We start from the raw sequence: 20,406 nt of genomic DNA on the forward strand, positions 1-20,406 counted from the left end.
CACCTAGTGAAGGCTATTTTATGCAAATACACTCAACTACTGTGTCTAAAAGGGCTTAAGTTCGTATTCATTTAGCTTACATGCTCTAAACATTGATACTCCAAGTATGGTCCTCTGATCAGCACTGTCCATGTCACTAGGGCTCTTGGTAGAAATGCAGAATCCCAGACCCACCCTAGACTTGCTGAATCAGAATCTGTATCTAACAAGATCTCCAGGTGATTTGTATGCAAGTTAAACTTTGAGAACTGCTCTAAAATGCATTTGCTGTATAACTCATATTCCTAGAACATAAAGAAATGCAGTAATTAGTGAACATTCTTTCAACCACGACATGCAATATTGGATAAAGCCCAAGCTTTAGCATTTGATAGATATGACTTTTAATCTCATATCCATCATGTAGCTACTTAACATGGCATGAACTCAAACAAGTTGATTTATCTCATGACAGCTTAGCTTCCTAGCCTGTAAAAGGGACTTATAGTACTTAACTTGCATGGTTCTAGAAGATGACTAGAGATAGTGTATGTAAACCAGTAGGCATATATCAGGTACCCAAAAAACCCTTGGGATTCTATGCTGCTGCCAAGTGCCTATTCTGGCACTTTATTTCTTATTAGTTAATCACTGTAGAGGACGAAATCAGATTTTCCAGGGGATGAGTGATCTCAAAGGGAGCGAAGGACTTTCATTTGTGGATTTCCTCCTGGAGCATCTACTTTATGACTTAAAGAGCTAGAGGGATTTGATGCTTACTGTGACTGTGCCATTATCCTCTAGAGGAAGTCTTTGAGGTTTTCTGCACCACCAGCCTTCCTTTGGGGAGATGGCATATGTTGCACCAACACCTCCTCTGTCTCAGATGTCATGGCACCACCAGCAGAAAGCAACACTTGAGTAGAGTTCTCCATGGGAAGCACCTCTTGGAGATGCAACCAGTTCAGGCATCATTGAGCAGAAGTATGTCATTCTTGCAGAGACCGTTGTCACTTGATTTTATTATTTTGATCTTTTGAGCGTCTTTTCAATGCCAACCAAAGTCAATGCATTCTTCTGGGAGAAGCCATCAGTGCACTGGTAATGAGCTGTGAAGGGAGGCCCTGTCATCGGCATAAGCTCCGGGGAAACAGAGGCACTTTGTTCCCGAAACTCACATGGTGTGACCCGCTCAGTGTGTGAAATGCTAATATTTTGCTTCGTGCTTGTCTCCCAGTGCCACTGCCAGCACTAAGTAAGCTTCTGGGGAGTTTGCTGTACATTTTGTGAAAACTGCATGGAGCCAAGCCAGATGTCAATGTGTGAATCAGAGCACTTCTCTAGAATTCGTGACTGTTCACTTTATTCTTTACCAACTCCATAGAAACTAAAATATGTATGTTTGGAGAGGATGAGTTTTGCTTTCTTGTCCTCAGTCAGATGATAATATCATGTGGCACGTGGAGGATGGTGGCAGTCAATAACTACTTTCTCTTCCATCATATCAATTATCTCCTTAAAGTCCACTAGATCCCCCCACCCTCCAGAGGTTAGTAGTTTCAATTTTCCCAATGAATCCAGAGGCATCAGTCTTTTCTATTCTGCTGTTTTCAAGATTTGGCAATTCTCTATTTTTTCTCTTTTTTTCCTTTTTTATTTTTCTATATTTCACTGAAATAAAGGTGATCTCTAGATTTAAGGACTATGATATAAAGAAATATATTTATTTATATATAATTTAAAGGTAAATAGATGCATTTATTTATTTAATATGTATTTAGTAACTTCATAATGTAATTATGCATGAATTCTATAGTATACAAATATTACATGCAATATTGATATTTTAAAATACAGATGTAATATATAAGTATATATGATTATATATTCTACAATATATAAATATATAAATGACTATAAAATTATATTACATATTATGTATCTATATATAAATGTATTATGTACTTATATATCAATATTATAGAAAAATCTTTATATTAGCAACTGACATGGTATATGGCAAATACTTAGGTCTCTCCTTGTCTACTCTACCCTTTACAAAGCGATATGTTTTAACAAATTCCCTACATGGGATACATATTATTTTCACCATTTGGGAGAAATAGATACGGAACAAGTAACTGGGATGGAGGGGAGGCAGACTGGATTGGGGGTGCTGAGACCTAGAAGTAGGTAAGTCTTCCAAAGAGAAAAAGAGCTGCTCCATGAGCAGGCCAAGAGGAGAAAAACAGCAGGAACTGTAGCTCTTTTGTTGTTTGTTTGTTTAACCATTAAGAAGTGCCATCCAATCACAAAGTAGGATAGCCAAATACTATCACAACTGGAAACAGGCAGTTAGTTACCGCACTCACTGTGATGGAGGTAATGGGAGGAAGCTATTGCAATGAGAAGCATAATTTTAAGAACGATGATCCATGAATTTGTAAAGTTCTTTGGCAATTTAAAACCAAATTCAGATATATAAGGAAGTGTACTGTTGTCTGCAAGTTACTTGAAAATGCATCCAAAACCAAGATGGATTGGTGAATGGAGTGATGAATAGATAGGCAGATATGTGGTAAAGCAGGTGTAGTAATAGGTTAATCATAGATTTTAACTATATGGGTGTATAGGTATTTAGTGTAAAGTTCTTTCAGCTTTGCTGTATATTTGAAAATTTTATAATAAAAGTTGGGATGAAGTAACTTCACAGACTTGACCTTATGCAATCAACTCTGAAATCTTGGGAGCTAGTTTATCTTCCTCATTTCCTTCTTGGGGAGATCGAGGCTCAAGTAAGTGGTGTGTGTAGTCATACGTGTGGCGAATCTATTGGGACATGGCAGTGAGGTGGAAAGGTTGAAATTCTGACTCCAGGTTGGTTTCCAGCAGTGTGATCTTGAATAGCTCCAGCTTCCATGCTCTGAGCTTCAGTTTTCTCATCTATCAAAGGGTAGAATAATGCCTTTCTCATAAGGTTGTTGTGAACATTAAATGAGATAATCTATGTAAACAGGTAAACTACATATTCGTTTAAAACCCAGATGTGAATCTGGTCCTTCCATTCCAGTCAAAGTAGCCCAAGGCCAAACAAGAAATGAAGATCATTTAGTAGAAGTGAGCTGAGAAGCTAATATTCTTAATTTTTGTATTTCCAGGGCAAATATCAACTACTCTTTATTTTAGTGTCATTCATTCATTCTACAGATATAGGACCCCTTTGTTTTGATTTTTACTGTTTGATGGAGTGAAAAATCATGCCATTTTCTACATTTTTACTTTTTTTTTTCCTATCTGCATTATTTCTGCTCTCCTAGTCTGCACATATAGCACTTTACAATTAAGTATCAGTAGCAGGTTTTTCTTCCTCTGTTTTCATTTTTGTTTAATCTCTTCATGTTAATTAAGATCCAACCCCAAACTGACCTCCTCTTGCTTTATTACTCAGCACTCTAGGCTTCTTCTTCACCTGCCCCTCCAAGCACCACTGCTTGTAGCTAAATGTGATGGAACATCCAGTTTTTATCAAGGATTTTGTTTCACTTCTTCATCAAGTCTTGGTTCCAATGGCTTGAATTCCATTTATAGTAAACGGGAAAAGAAATCTGTCCTAAACTTGCAATACCAGCTCAAATTGCTCATTTAATCTAAAACTGCATCATCTGTGAAATTGCCTTCATCTGCTAAACATGCAGGCTATTTCTATTTCTCCCTCCGCAATGTGTTTCCCCCTTCACTCCTCAGCCGACAGTATCTTTGCCTCCACAATTCATCCTCCCTGCTCCTTTAACACCTTCAGGTCACACTCAGAGAATTTCAGAATCATCTGGGGAGCTGGATGAACAGATTTAGGTCAGGGGGTCTTCATCCAGGATGCACATTAGAATACTTTGAGGAGGTACGTAAACTGGGACCATCCAACTACCAGACATTCTGATTGAATTTATCTGGGTGGTGGTCATATTTTAGTCATCTTAAAAGCTTTCCAGAAGATTTTAATGAACAGGCAAGGTGGATAACCACCAAGTAGGTAAGTCAAATTTCCTAGAAGTGGAGGCAGTCCATGAAATAGCATTTCTAACAAGCATCCCTCCCCTAAGCATTTCATGTGTCTAAAGAATGTGAGATAAACTGGCTTTGATTATTTCTAAGGTAGAAAAAATGAGTATCTACATGACTGTTGCTGTGAGGATTAATTAGTTTAAAAATCCATGCCGGTAACTTAGAACATACTTTAGTAGTACCCTCCTCATTGTCACTTTTACTTATGATTTAAAACTTCTTTATTTATCTGGGGAAAAATAACCAAAAGAGATTAATTGATCCAAGGTTATAATTAGTTAATTATATATCAAGCACTTGAACTCAGAATTTCTGTCATAGAATCCACTTTTTATTCTTATTTCCACCACACTATGCAATTTATTTGCTTTAAATAGGAAATTGCTATATAAAACAACCCACTGACTTTGGCTATTATGAGAAACTGCAAGCAAGGAATAAGGACATTTCAATACAAATACAAAGTGTCGCATCTTTCTGTGTCTATGCCTGAGCTCATTCTATGACTGGTACGGCTTTCTGTGTTTAGTATAACTTTTCTTTCAGGTTCATTTCAAATGCCACTTCTATATGGCCCCTTTTCTGGTGTTCCAGCTAATATCTCTCTTTTCTATGATTTCACAGCACCTTCTAAATTATTATAGCACTTACAAACATGCATTGTATATACTATCTCCCCTACTTCCCTTTGTTGGAAGGGACCTTGCTTTATAAAATTTATGTTTTAAGAATGCAAATGATTTATTGGCCCTGCGAACACAACTAGTAGCTGGGTAACTGACATAATTTTGTTGAATGAATGATTAATAGATAAATGGCTGCTTGGATAGACTTATGAGTAAATCATGGAATACGTTTCTGTTCCTGGGTTTGGTCTTGGGTTATACAGACATTCCCTAAAGTCATAAGAGAGAGACTTTAAGAGACCCAAGCTACTTTTAAAAATGTGTTTGTCTGTGGTTTATCCAACCACTAATTATAACTGTTTACATGACCATCTACTTCAGAGGATAAAAAGTTAGTGCCCCTTAGAATTGCTGAGAGGGACAGTTGGTAAGAAGCAGAGTTCAGATTTTACACAAGTCGCATGTTCTCTTTGGGGTTCAGCTTTGAAATGATTTACTGGAGTTATATAAGTGTTCTTCGAATTGTAATAATGTAGACTTTGAAATTTCATGAGTTGAAATAAGGTTTTTCACTGAAAAAGATAGAATAATGATGAACTTTCTCAATCATAGAAAAAATGCTAATGCACATGATTTTTAAATTTGAATTTCCTTTTCTTCTTCCATAATGAAGACAAGGGAAAGACTTGGGAACAGAAGTAAATCAGGTTTCTGGGTTCTTGTTTTTCTCTCATCTGCCATTAATAAGGAATCTAAGTAATTAAAGACTTTTAAAATCTAAATGTGTATGAAGAATCCAAACAATAAAGGGGCTGGTGGCACGCTTCCTCTGAAACAGGCGTGGTAGACCACAAACTTCTAGGAGAAGGTCTGCTTATAGAAATCACAGCTTCATCTTGGCTGTTGCAGTGTGATGGCACAAGTCTATGGTGGCAGCATCAGAGTAGGGCAGCTGGACACTGAGTAAGTGGTAGCATTCTTGTTTCCCAATGGTCTTCAGGAGATCATGGTACTCCCATGTGCCTAAAGGAGACTTGATGTTTCTGAGAGCAAAGGATCAAGGCTAATGAGACTCTAGGGAAGGGCGCTCCAGGGGCATGGACTTATGTGGATGCTGACACAGTATTTCCCCAAAAGTGGTGAGAGACAGCGCATCACAGTGGATACTAATACATGAAAGAGACTGATGTAGTCTTTGCAGGCAAGGATCACCAAGGATGCATTGTGTGGACCCAAGGACCTCCTTCAGCACACAGCTTCTATGAGGATATAGTATGCTTCTTCTTACACTCTTATGGCATCTTGAAAAGAGGACTGGGGTATGGGGTGGGAGGGTGGGGAATCTTAGACTGAGAATTGCTTACAGAGACACTTATATTATTGCATTAGTAAACCTTTGCTAGATTATACTTAATTTAGACCTCCTCCCCAGCCTAGACTAGCTAATATTTGAGGGAGGGCTCTAGTAAAAGATCAATCACTTTTAGGCAAACTAAATAACCTACATTTTCTCTGGGTAAACACACACACACACACCTATGCACACACACACACACACACACACACACAATATCTTCTTAAGCAATTGGCATATGCTACTACTTGTCTATACATACTTAGCACTTAGTTATTTTAAGTTTCATGTTTAATAGTGTTCTGAATAAAATAGCTTAAATCCCGGATGTTCCGGTACCTGACCCTCCCCCCAAAAATGAAAAGAAAGACTCTCTGAACTAGATAACCTGTGAAGTCCCTCAAGCCTTAACTACGATTTGAGTAATTTTAGTTTAGCCTTAAATAAACTTCCAGTTTTCATCAGGCATTCCTATTTTTATCACTTGAAATTCGTATTGTGTCTTCTATAACTTCATCAACGATATTGGAACTAACTAATATTAGACTCTCTGGAGTTATGTTTCGAATTCAAACAAATGAGTGTAACTTTGGCCACCTATCCAACCAGTAAAGGGTTTAATGTGTCTCTGCCTCAGTTTAGAGCGTGTGTATTAAATACACCATGATTTCCCTTCCAGGCTAGGGGAAGGGGCACGATGCAGCCAAACACACGTATTGATTACACCAAAAATCTTGGCTGTAAATTCCAGTTTTGCCATTTTGATGGTTGTTTGATCTTGGACAAAAGACTCTGGCTTATGTCACCTAAACCCAACTATCATTCATCTATGACTCTAACTCATGGTGTTCTTGAAGAAAACAAGAAGTCTGCAGAATGCATAGAACATTGGGATTTGCTTATTTTCTTCCCTGTCCCTCATCCCTAGAATAGGACAGGCTCTCACATAATAAAGTTCAGGATGAGTGGATGCCCCGAGAAATACCCAAAGAAATGTTTTGTCTTTTTTTCTGCTGCTTTCATATGTTTTATTCTTTGACTTATTTCAAGCTGTTTCATGTGATCTTATTGGCCATTCTCTCCTTCAGCTTTTCATTCAACACACATTTTCTTTCTGCACCTACTAAGTGTTAAGCATGGTGCTATATACTGTGAATATGGAGAGAAACAGGTCTGTCTCTAACCTTTGGCATAGTATAGGATGGTGGAAGGGGGCAAACCATCCCAAGCATTCTAAAAGCACTTGGTGAACAAATAATAAGGGTATGATTTGGGTAATTCAGCCCTAGAGAAGGAGCTCTTAACACAATTTAAGGTGGTCACAGAGGTTTCTTGGAGAAGATGTTGATGGAACACACCTCCAAAGATGAGTATGCAAGATTAGGCAATGTAGAAGCATTTTATTTCTTGAGAAAAAAGCAAATGTTCAAAGGCAAAGCAATGATTATATTGGTGGTGTTGGAATACAGAGGGGGAGGCTGTTAGTGTTACAGACAAGGTAGGCTGGGGTGGATTATAAAGGCTCTTGTATTCCCAAATGTTGAGAGCCTGTCATGTGCCAGGCACCCTTCAAGTAATTAAGGATCCAGCGATGGATGTGGCAGATGAGTTCTCTTTTGTAGCTTACACTGGAGTAGGAGGCAGACAGCAAAGGATACGACTAAACTTAGGCGATATTTTGAGATTGTAATTAATATGAGAGAAATACAGAGGGCAATGTCAAGAAGGTGACAGGCATTGGGGAAAGAGTATTTTAGAAAGGGCACATGAGGACAGTTTCTCTGGAAAGGTGACAAGAAACCTGACAGGTTTAGAGAAGTCATCCATGTGAAGAACTGAGGGAAGGGCATGCCTGGGAGAGGGAACAGAATGTGCAAAGGCTGTGAGGTGGGTTGGAAAAGAGCTTGGTGTACATGAGAAACAGAAAGAAGATGAGCAAGTGTGGAACTTGGAGGTTCAGAGGAGTGAGATTAGAAAGTCAGGTGGTGGTGAAATGTTTCCAAGCCTTGTGAAACCAGCAAGGACTTCAGGTTTTGGTCTGAGTGGGTGATGGCAAGACTTGGGGGTATTTTAAGCAGGGGAGTGACACAGTCTTAGGAACATTTTTGAAAGATCACTATGCGAGTTCCATGGAGAAGCACTGTTGGGAAAAGTGTGGACCAAGGGATCCCAGGTATGATGGTTTAACTGTTGTCCAGGTAAGAGGTGATAAAGGCTTGGACTTTATCCTTTTACTGGGCTGCTCTGTGAAAGGAGGTGAAATGTGGTTGTGAGATAGCTGTGACCACTATCTCTCTCCAGGCTGCATGAAGAGTAAGGATGAGAAGAAAATAAGTACACTGTTAGAACAAGACAAGAAAGAATCCCTAGTATCTGACTTTATTTCAGTACACTGCCAGGTTGCAATGATCTTGCTACATTAGACAGACAGCCAGTTGGAAAGGCAATATCACATTTTCAATAGATAAACTGGAATACTGAGAATTTAGATAACTTTTGTCAAGATTACCTAACTAGCATGTGGATTAACTCAAAACTGAACCAAGTTTGGACTCTTCTTAAGACCTCATGGTCCCCTAGTGGGACATAACACATCACAGATCAGTAAGATTTGTTCTTTAAAAATCCTTAAATATTAATTCCACTCAACAATCCCTCCAAAGGCCAATGGTGAGTAGTTCTAAGGGTTTGTGACCAGAGCAGGTGAATTCAGATGTGCCACATGTAGCCCGTCACTGCACCTCTTCATGTAATCTCAGCATAATGTAAGTTATTTAATTAAGGAAAGAGAAGATTATCAGTGCATAGTGGTGCTTAGTTTGGAAGAAGAAAAATGGTAAAGTTTCAAAGTTCTGGCTTAGCATGTCTCTACAAATGATATTGCTTAATAAAGACAAAGCTACCGCATTTTGGTAAGATCATCGACTCACTAGGCAATTGGGTAACTTATTCTGATGTAACATTTTTGTTTTCAGATGTCCTAAAAAAACAAAACTCTGAGGTGGGGAGTAGGAATAGCAGTGCTGCTCTCTGAGAAAGTATTGTAAATGTGCACGTAGGTTCCAAGCAGCTTTTTCCTGAGATTTAGAACGCTCACTTTAACAAGTCTCATGACTTTGAATCTGGGTAAAGCCAAATTTGATACTGAGCATGCTAGGTCTGTCTTTTATATAAAAGACTAGTGTGTTTATTTGGCATACCTACTAACATCCTGAAATGTCAACTTTTAAAAATATCATGTCAGGGTTTCCCTGGTGGTGCAGTGGTTGGGAGTCCGCCTGCCGATGCAGGGGACACGGGTTCGTGCCCCGGTCCGGGAGGATCCCTCGTGCCATGGAGCGGCTGGGCCCGTGAGCCATGGCCGCTGGGCCTTCGCGTCCGGAGCCTGTGCTCCGCGGCGGGAGAGGCCCGCGCACCGCAAGTAAATAAATAAAAATATCACGTCATAATATTATGGAAGATGTTCTTTTTGAAAAAGATGTGATATTATTATTTCTACTTGCCATGGTTGAAATAGAAAATAAATCAGAAATTTGTTATGATTTCCAATTTAAGACTCTTAAATTACTCTATATCTGGTGAAGCATGCTCACACATAGAGGTGAATGTCACATTGACCTCATCCAGGTTAGGGAACATGACCTACAATGCTTTTCAAGCTCAATAAGAGTATTGCACAAGTAGAGGTGATTCTACTATAAGGAAGAAAAAGAGAACAGAGCACTATAATAAAGATTTCCCTATTCAGAATATATATATATATATACACACACACATACATATGCTACACATATTATTTATTTTTATATTCCACTTTATTATGACAGCACCTGCACCTGTTCCTGAATAAAGGCACAACTGGGGAGAAATACTGTTATGAAGCAAGTTAAAATACAAGTAAGGCTTTTCTTGTTATTTAAACAAAACTACCACCCACACAACGAATAAAGCTGAATAAAATATTTCACAAATTTCTTAAAAGCTGACAAGATATTAATGAATTATCAGGATCAACTCAAGGAAAACTGGAAACCCAAAAAGCTAAGACATCTCCCAAGCCACTTTTCTGCTAACTTTTACAATCCACAGAAGAGCACCCTCTTCTGTGGCCTGTGGAGTGTAGGGCATGGAATTCAAAACCTGGGTCTGCACAAGGAGGGCACTGAGCAGGAACCCTCCCTTGGGACCTGAGACCCAGGACTATGCCCCAAAGTGAGGGCGGTCGGGCAGTGGGCCACATTCCAGGGGATTACATTCCGGGATCCAGTCATAAAATGGGACCAGAAATTAATGAAATACATGAAAAGCATATGATAGAGGGTCAGTAAAGTTGAAAATCAGCAAAGACACATATAATCATCTAAACTCTGGTGAGACTGATTAAGAAAACAGATGGCACAAATAACCAATATTAGGGATTTAAAAAGTCACTCTAAGACCTATAGACACTAAAAAACAATGACTTAAGAAGACTTTTATAGCAATACATTTGAAAATTAGGAGGGATTAGACACATGTCTAGGAAATATAACTCTCCTGACATTGACCCAGATGTCAGAATTTTCCTGCAACCATCACAGACATTTAATTATAACTGGGAATCTTCCCTTACAGAAAAGTTCAAGTCTAGAAGCCTTCACCAGTAAGTTCTATCAACCATCCAGGGAAGAAAGATTTTCAGCCAATCCTACATATATTTGGAGGTCTGTAATTTAACTGGCTGTATGGCAATGAGTAACTCAGTAACTTGCCAAAACTCTTTGGAATATAATTTTACTAAAAATATATATATATATATACATATATATATATGTATATATACACACACACACATACATATAGAAGTGACATATATTGTTAAATCTAATACATTTAACATGTTTAATATATATATGTATATAATATAAATATATATATTAAAATATATTTATGCATAGTCCTGTATGTATTTCTTATATATTTATCTATGTAAATTTAAAACAAATATATATACATATTATACATACATATATATATAAAAGCAAGATTAAAAAAACAGTAAACCAACTTTTTATAGAAATGTGTAAAAGGCATACTATATCATGATCAAATTGCTTTTTTTTATTGTTTCTTTTTTTTTTAAACATCTTTATTGGACTATAATTGCTTTACCATGGTGTGTTAGTTTCTGCTGTATAACGAAGTGAATCAGCTATACGTATACATATATCCCCATATCCCCTCCCTCTTGCTTTTATATCAGGAACTTAAATTTGTTTCAACATTAGAAAATCAATCAATTTAATTTTACCAAATTTATTAAGTGATAGGAAAAGTCATGTCATCTCAGTAGCTACATTAAAAATCTTTCATAAAATTAAAATCCATTCATGGCAAATTTTTTTGACAAACTAAGAATAGTGTGGAATTTCTTCAATATGATAAAAACTATAGCAGGTATATTCAGTTAGTAAGACGTCCTCTGAGGGTAAAAAAATTATAATAATAATAAATTTTTTAAAAAGCAAAAATATTGGAAAGAAAAAAATAAGGTGGTATTATTTGCATATTATATGATTATGTGTGTAGAAAATCCAAAATCATCTACAGTTAATTATTATAATTATTAACAAATATTTTAGCACGATTTCTGGACACAATGTCAATTTGTACTAAGAGCAGAAGAAAAAGATTAAATTAAAATAAAGCATTTACAAGATTACTGTACCTCTGAGAAGAGTTAATTCCCCTGGATCAGGTCCCAGCAGCTATGGGTTGGAAGTCTGTGGATGAAGACTTCAACACAGAGGCCTTGAGGTCATTTTTGGAAGCTCTGTATCTCTGAGGTCCTGGTAGACTCAAGGCCCAATGTCTAAGCAGCCACAGCTAAAACCATTACTTATTGCTTGTCCTTATTCTCTTCTTACTCTATCTGCTCCCTCACTTCCCTTTCTTGCATCATTTCTCAAATGAAGTTCCTACACCCTCATCTTTATCTCAGCCTCTGCTTTGGTGGAAATGCCAAAATACCTGAGCACCAGGAAGCACATACAAGGGTGTATACATCAACACTGCTCATAATAGACTAAAACTGGAAACCAAACCAATGCTTTCCAACAGTGGGATGCATATATAACCTGGGGTGCATTTATTAAAGGCAATGTTACCCAGCAAAGGAAAAAGATTTTTCCAACCACGTGAATCTTACAAATTTTGGGAAATAAAGGCAGGACATTAAGAAAAGAATACATATGGTGCTATTTCACTTATATAAAATTAGAAAGCAAGTGAAACTAAACTGTATTTTTAGGGATGTATATAGGTAGTAAAACTATGAAGGAAATCAGAACATGATGATCAGAGACACTAGAATAGTGCTCAATTCTGGAGAGAGAAAGATGACGGGAAAGGGAAGGCCTTGGGACTCTGTGATACTGGTCATAACCTACTGAATAATGGCTTCATGGTTACATGGCAGTTCACTTCAGAATTATTGATCAGATTGCAAAATTATTTTATGGTATTTTTTCTACATGCATTATATTTTACAATATAGTAGGTTAACAAATACAATAAATTAGGAGAACCAAGGCCAGGAAAAAGAGGAAATACAGATTCTTAGCTGCTTTAAGTGGGAGTCAAATATGGAATTATTTTGTTCAGCTGAGCAAACAATGATTTTGTTTTTGAAATGATTGCAGTGGTTTTGAAGTTATTTGACTGGACTGCAGGTAAGATTTCCAGTAATTTTGGCAGTGATGCTATTAGGTGAGTGTAATGATTTCCAGTTAATGAATGAGGAAACTTGTCGTTGAGAGGTTATCTAATAGCCCAGAGGCCAACTAGCAAGCAAGTGGAAAAGAAGGAATTAAAACCCAAAATGACTCCAACACATAAATTTTCAAGCTTACCTGGGTAGCACTGAATTTGTATCCTGTTTCAAGAATCCCAACATCCTGCATTCGTTTTTACCACCTCCCTCTCCCAGACTAGTAGGTAATATGGGATTGTACAAAGTAAAGCCTGCCTGTGAGTATTAAAGTAGAGGAAAAAATCCTTGTGAAATGCCACACCCACAAGTAGGAGGCCAGCTCTCACCTCCTATAAACCTAGTAACTTGGATTATTCCCTAGGAATCAGCCACAGAGGAAGGTCAATTACCATCCCTCCAGTCTAGAACTGTTCCAAGCATCCTTGTCATTGGCGCTTTCTAAGAATAACCATCATCAGCTATATCGGTCATAAGAGTTTCTAAATAGAAGCTTCAACACATGCCTGTATTCATGATTTTATGTGACATAGACACACAGCCTAGGATTTTACAATAGGAATGTGTACAGAAGACTGGATACTTGAACTGATTCTTTGCTATTTAATGGATTTGTCTACAACTCACAGATAATTTAAACTGTTTAATAAATTTGTCTATAACCACAAACATGTTTAGAAGAGAAGGGAGGGGTTGTTAGATAACTAAAGATAATATACATCAGTGCCTTAGGAATGCAAGAAAAACAGTTTTTAAAAAAAATAGAATCATATAATTTGTGAGAATTCTGTTTGTTAACTACTGTTTCCAACTCATTATATATATATGTATATATAAGCCCATATATATATATATATATATATATATATAAAATATATATATATATAGTTGACCCTTGAACGACCTGGATTTCAACTGCACGGGTCCACTTACACACGTATTTTTAAAAAATAAATACATACCATGGTACTACATAATCTGTGGTTGGTTGAATCGTTGGATGTGAAACTGCAGATATGGAGAGCAGACTGTGAAGTTATATGTGGATTTTTCATTTGGCAAGGTGGCACCTCTAGCTCCCCTGCATTGTTCAAGGGTCAACTGCATATAGATAGATAGATAGATAGATAGATAGCATTCTACCTGGCAATTTGCCAACAATGTTTTATTCAATCCTCATAATAATACTAAAAGCTGTGAAATACTGTTTTTAATTTAACACGTATGAAATTATTTGTAAAGGATTTTGGTAAGTTGCCATGGTCATACAGTTGCTTAAGTTAAAAAACAAAACAAACGGGCTTCCCTGGTGGCGCAGTGGTTGGGAGTCCGCCTGCCGATGCAGGGGACGCGGGTTCTTGCCCCGGTCGGGAAGATCCCACATGCCGCAGAGCGGCTGGGTCCGTGAGCCATGGCCGCTGAGCCTGCGCGTCCGGAGCTTGTGCTCCACAGCGGGAGAGGCCACACCAGTGAGAGGCCCGCGTACGGCAAAAAAAAACAAAACAAAAATAAAGACAAACAAACAAACAAAAAAACCTCCAAATCTGAGTCTTTCCAAGTCTATGGAAAGAGGGTGGAGAAAGGTAACATATACAAGTTCTTAGATTCCAACCATGATATTCTTCTATTTAAACAACTACATTTATCATTTTTTGTATTTTAAACTTTGTCCATCATAATTTCTTTAAACCATACAGCCAAAAGCCAATACAGATTAGCACACTTAGATATTGTCTGGAAGGTGTATCCCAAACACCAGGATTAGACCAAATGATGGGTGATTACAAATGAATTATCTAGGTGCTTTATAGAATATAGATATGGAGTTCCCACTCCTGTAGATCCTGATTCTGTATAATGAGATGTGACTTGAGAATCTATATTTACAAAGGTTTCCCAGGAGATTCTGACCACAGCCAGATTTGAGAATGGCTATCCCAATGTCACTCTTTTATATCTTTCTACCAACACATTTTCTCTTAGTTTACCCAATTAGCACCTCCACTGCTTTGCTCCAGCTCTGTCCTTGAGCTTGAGAAAGGATTGTTTTCCTAATTTCTATAGAAATCTACATAGGACCCCTTGACATTGAGCCTCTAATGTCTCTTCCTGCACCTACCTTGAAGTACCTGTAGACCCTGTCACTGGTTAGCCTTAATTCACTTTGGCAGAGCCCCCTCCCAGTTTGCCTACAACCTATCTGAAAAGAAAATTCTATTTCTCTGGAAGAAATCTTACCAAGAAGTGGACATCCTATGCTTGCGCTCTGTTTATATAAGCAAAATTATGCAACAATCTATTTCAAATGGGGGCAGCAACTACTGGATTCTATGGAGGATATAGGAATTGCTCCAGCAATTCCTGGAGGAAATTTGGGATTCAAACCCAGGCCTGTACAATCCCAAAGCTGGACTATTTCCATAATGTTTGACAGATACAGGATAAAATATCTATCTATCCCCAACTATTCAGGTTAAGAGAGAGGTCATATAAATTTCCCAATGGGTATAAGCAGGGTGACAAAAAATGTTTAACCACTGGAATGACACAAATTGTGACTGAGCAGAACAGACACTGGCCGAAATGGTCAACGTGGCCTTCCCAGTGTGAGCCTCTGTTGGACATCAGCCTTGGATATAAGTACTTTCTCTAAATAAGAAATCATAAAATGTGGAACAGTTCATATAAGTGCAAAAAAAGATCACACGGTAGCAGAAGAATTGATATTATTAGTTTTCTTTTCTTTCAGTCCTTATTTTTACTCTCTGTTCTAATGTTAAATAAATCAATTTTCTGCTTGGCTGTTGGAGTTAGAGTGTGTACCTTGCTTGATTTGATCATGTGCCCTGGGATTGGAGATCAAAAATCACAAAAGTTACTTATTCTAAAGAAATACAATTTGTCTGTTCTTACTTTGAAATTAATTTCATGGATTCATAATCTCTTGATTGTCAGAACAGAAAGGGAATTATTTTTTAAATGAAGGGATGGGGCAGAGAAGCCAAGGGCTCAAGATCCCAATTAACTCACTAAATAGTGAGGTGGCCAGGCCTAGACAGCAGATCTGCTGACTTGCCACAATTTGCTACTGGTTTAACAGAGAGATCATGCTTTTATTTATTTATTTACTTATCCAGTCTAGTCATTAATTTTAAAACTAATCTAGAGTACTTTCCCATCACATTTTCTAGACAGTGGCAATTTAACATGTTTGGTTTTTATTTTCCCTCGGTAAGAATCTTTCTGCATCTGAAATGTGCATGCTGAAAAAAAATAACATAATTAGTTATCTCTGCATTATTCAGATCTTCAACTGCTGGAAAATTCTGTTCACCAAGGGAAGTAATCAAACGATTCATTAATAGAAAATAAGTAATGAATACAATGTAAAACAAATTCACATACATTAGAGAAAAATTTGGAAAAATTAGTTTTTGAGTTCCAAATACTGTTTTCCGTGGGTGAAATGACACAGGGTCCTTCTAGGCAGAACCATTCCTCTGTATAGAGAAGTTATCCCTAGAGACCTCCAAGATTCTAACAAAACTAATAGTGGCAGCAATGAGCACAGACAACACTATTACAAGATAACAACAAATATCAAGTTCTAAAGTTTCTTTACCTAGGTGATTTCAACATGTCCTTGAGCATTCCCTGACCTCCTGAGACTGATTTAGATGTCCTACCTTCCTGCATCTGTAGCATGGCACACATCCCTACATGGTACTTCCAACAATGTAAATGCTCTCATATATTGTTTGTATTCCATGATGGACTTGAATATAGGAGCTACATGTAATGGACCTTTGTGACAGAGTGTCTAATTCATATTAGGTGCTCAATAAATGTTTGTTGAGTAAAGGAACAACAAAATAAATAATCAGTAAATGGTAGACTTAGAGATATCAGGATTCAACTTCAAACGGACCATCCATTTGAAGGGCCCTATCCCATCTCAGCACCTGAAACTATTAAAACAGGTGTTTTCTTTCCTGATTATTCATTGTAACAATAATATAAAACTGAAGCTGCAGAATTATCATATACAAAGAGGGTGCATGAGATCTCAACCAAAACACACAACCAACATTTTTTTTAAAAGTCTAAACCATACAAAGAGAGAAAAGTGATTCCCTTCTGCATCATTGGAGCATCTGGATTCAGCCACCAATGAGCCAAAGGTTCCACTGGGTTTCTCAATTACATGAGATAAAAATTTCCTTTGGGCTTAAACCAGTTTGAGCTGTGTTTCTGTTCTGTCACTTTCAACCCAAAGAATCTTGATTAACATAAAGAAACATCAAGGATGGGAACCTGGCTAAGAGTTGAGTATATTCCTCCTTCCAGAGTTGAGCTTTGTCCAATACAGAACTCACTATTTAATGGACTGTAGAGATGCCTGAGATAAAGAAAGCAACAAGGGAGTCTCTGTTCCTGGGGCTCATTGCCTGGCAGGGAATTCAGCCCTGAGTGTGTCTATAATACAATGAAACAAAAGCGTGAGACAGTGCTTCACAAACTTAAGTCACTAATATTTCATTTGGAGATTTTTTTGACATTTTCACCAGTCAATCTTTTAATTATTTGCTTGTTAAATTTTTATACCATTTTAATTATACATCATTTATGAATAATACATGCTATCATTTACTGGATACATCATATCATTTCTATTGCATTAAAATAAATGTACATAAGTAGTGAAATAAAAAAGGGGTCTGTCCATGTGTCAACTAAAATCTTGTCACCTAAACCAGTGTTAGGCATCTTAAACTCAGTAAAAAATTAATATCAAGGATGCACACATAAGATTCCATAGGAGTACAAAGAGAAGGTGATGGGGTTACACTCTGAGCACATTTGCACTTTGAAACCATCACGCTGGCAGATGAGGAACAGGCAGTTTGCAGGAATGAGTGTGAGGCTATGATTTCTCTTAAGAAGCTACTGGAAGTACTTGTGAGGATTGATCAGTGACTCTTCTAAGGTGGCATTAGTGGGAACGGATCAGGAGGGGCAGGTATGAGAGATATTTAAGGGCTAGAATTATCAAGATTTGGTGCCTGTGTAGGGTGAAATGAACACTCAGGAAGAGTTTGGTTAATTAGAATAATGCTTGTGTGCCATTTACCAGGGCAGGAGACCAGAAGGAAGAGAAAGCATAGGGGTGAATCAGGGGAAATTAAAAATTGTTTCTGGGGACAAAGAGCTTGACTGACTTATGGTCCAGCAGGTCGAAAGCCTTATAGACAATATAGTCTGGATTCCTGAAAATACTGTTTACAAAACCAGAACTTCAATGGCAATGAGCACATTGTAAAAAAGTCTTAACCACACTATTTTTTTTGTTTTTTTGCGGTACGCGGGCAACTATTATCTCTACCTTTGTAAAAGATACATGTTTTTACCAAAATCTTAATATAGTTTGTCTATGGGGAATAAACAATAAAAATGTTCCTGGTTTGTAATCATAAAAAATATGAAAATAGAAAATACATACACACATATCTAAGAGAAAAAAGTGTTTCTGGGACTGTGGTAGAACCTGGTTCAGTCTGATCTTCCACTGGTTGAGACGAATCCCTATTCTTGGCAGGATACTCAAGATAATATGGCAGGCCAGAAATCCTTCCACCCGCTCTGTCCTGAAGGACAAGGCCCTGGCTGGGGGTTGGACTTCTGGGAATGATTAAATACTGAAACTGGGTTCTAAAAAAGTACTTATTTCCACTCTGTTTCATTCCTTAGCCTAGTTATAATTTTAGTCCTAGATAACATGTAACAATAGTAATATGATAAATCGTTGATAATAACAATTCTGTAACCATTATATTATTAAAATAACTGTAATTAATAATTGCTTACTATCATAATCCTTTTGATTTTAAAGCCCTGTATAGTTTAAAAAGCACTGTCATGTGCGTCATGTCATTTAGCCCCCATAGAAATAATGCAAATCACATTTATTAGGCCATTTTAGATCTGCGAATTGAGAAGTGAATAACTTGCTCAAAGACATCTTATAATAATTGGCACAATTTCTTCTGCCTGTGATCTTCAGACATGGATTCTGGAGCTTTTCTTCTTATCAGCTGTGTGATCCCAGGAAAGTTCCTGAACCTCTCTGCCTCAGTATTTCATTTGTAAAATGGGTATATTAATATTTGCTGTGTTGTAGGTTTATTGTGAGGAAAGAGAAACAGACCAGCATGACAAGGTAGTGACCTACTTTTAGAGCAGATCCTTCTTATTAGAATTCTGCTGGCTTTTGAGAATAAGAGAACAGGTCTCCTTTTGGACACCCTGCTGGATCAAGACTGTCCTGGCAGATGGGAGCACAGGGCAATCTGATGTCTCTGTGGCTCTTCACTCTGCCCTGGCAGTGTTCCCTCTGTCATAGAACTCAGAGTGCTGTGCAGTACTGGTTTGTTTGCCGTTCTTTCTCCTCCCTCCAGTGGAATGTGAGCAACTGGATGGTTGAGCTTATGCCTCCACCTCCGTCCCCTTGCTGCTAAGAGGGATCCTGGCACAATTGCAGGCTCCAGGTTAATAGTTCTTGAATGAGACACTGTTCTGTTGAGAAGATGCAGATTTGCTGTAGGCAGTTGGAGCCAGTTAAGTGACAATAACATGAAAGGGGCCCCGCCAGTTTAGGTGTTTCTCCTCAAAAGAGCCTGAAGGAGTCACATACAGATATAGATCTATAAATAAATGACTACATTTAGATAACATATTTATGTGTTTGGAAATTTGGTAAAGAAAGAAAAGTACAAAAGAAAAATGTTTTCCAGTCATCCAGGTTTATCTTCTTCACAATTATACCTACCGTTTATTCAGAAGTTATATATAATATGTAAAATACATACAATAAAACTATGTAAAATATATAATTAAATAATATATGCATATGTACATATATATACACACACATATATACACACAGGCTCTGTTCTAAATATTTCTGTATATTACATTATTTAATCCTTACCAATCTGTGTTATAGGTTCTATTATTATGCCCATTTTACAGATGAAGAAACTGAAACAGAGTGTAGCTAAATTTAGGGTGCTGAACATTTAAGTCACACAGCATTCTGCTTTCTAGATTGTGTGTGTGTGTATGAGACAGGCAATATAAACATGGATTTTCTTTAAAATGTACCATTTATTTATTTACTCAAAAATTTTTAAATTTAAATTTTTAAATAGTTAGCACCATGTGCCAAATATCATTCTAAGTGGTAGGGATAGAGAGAAAAATGAGAAAAACACAAAGCCCATGTCATTCTGTACAGAAAGTGGTGAGTATAGTAGAGAGGTGAAGTGGTAGATTCTAGAGCCAGCCTGTCCAAGGGCAAGTCTTGGCTGTGGTGCTTACTCACTCTGGGATCTCCAGCACGTAACTTAGTGTCTCTGTGCCTCAGTTTTTTTCATCTGTAGAATGGGGACAAGAATGGCACCTACCTTTAAGGGCTGTACTGAATCTTAAATCAGTAGACACACTTGGAGTTCTTGAACAGAGAACCCAGGCACATAGTCAGGGTTATATATGTGAGTTTACCTTCTAGAGAGAGAGAGAGAGAGACAATAAATACTTACACAAATCAATGTAACATTGATAAGTGCTATGGAAAGAAT

The sequence above is a fragment of the Tursiops truncatus genome, chromosome 5, assembly GCF_011762595.2.
Source record: "Tursiops truncatus isolate mTurTru1 chromosome 5, mTurTru1.mat.Y, whole genome shotgun sequence".
Taxonomy (NCBI): domain Eukaryota; kingdom Metazoa; phylum Chordata; class Mammalia; order Artiodactyla; family Delphinidae; genus Tursiops; species Tursiops truncatus.